Below are 319 nucleotides of genomic sequence, written 5' to 3'. Positions count from 1 at the left end.
AATCAAATCTTTTTCATAAAAATTTTTCAATCATATCTTTTTAATTGCTATTTTCAAAATCTTTTTAATTGACTAATTGATTCAGTTTTCAATTTATTTAAATCTTATTTTCTTTTTGATTTTCGAATTTTTATTTTAATTTTCCTTTGTTTTATTTTAGTTTTTCGTTTATTCAAAAAAAAACAACAAAAACAAAATTTATCTCTTTGCAATCATCATCATTTCCCTTTTGTCCATCATGGACTTAAGTGGGACTAATCAGTCCAAAAGGACTCTGGGGTCATATGCTAACCCCATTACAGCTGCATATGGGAGTAGC

The sequence above is a fragment of the Arachis duranensis genome, chromosome 4 (assembly GCF_000817695.3).
Source record: "Arachis duranensis cultivar V14167 chromosome 4, aradu.V14167.gnm2.J7QH, whole genome shotgun sequence".
In the NCBI taxonomy this organism is placed as follows: domain Eukaryota; kingdom Viridiplantae; phylum Streptophyta; class Magnoliopsida; order Fabales; family Fabaceae; genus Arachis; species Arachis duranensis.
Note: the sequence above shows the minus strand (reverse complement) of the source record.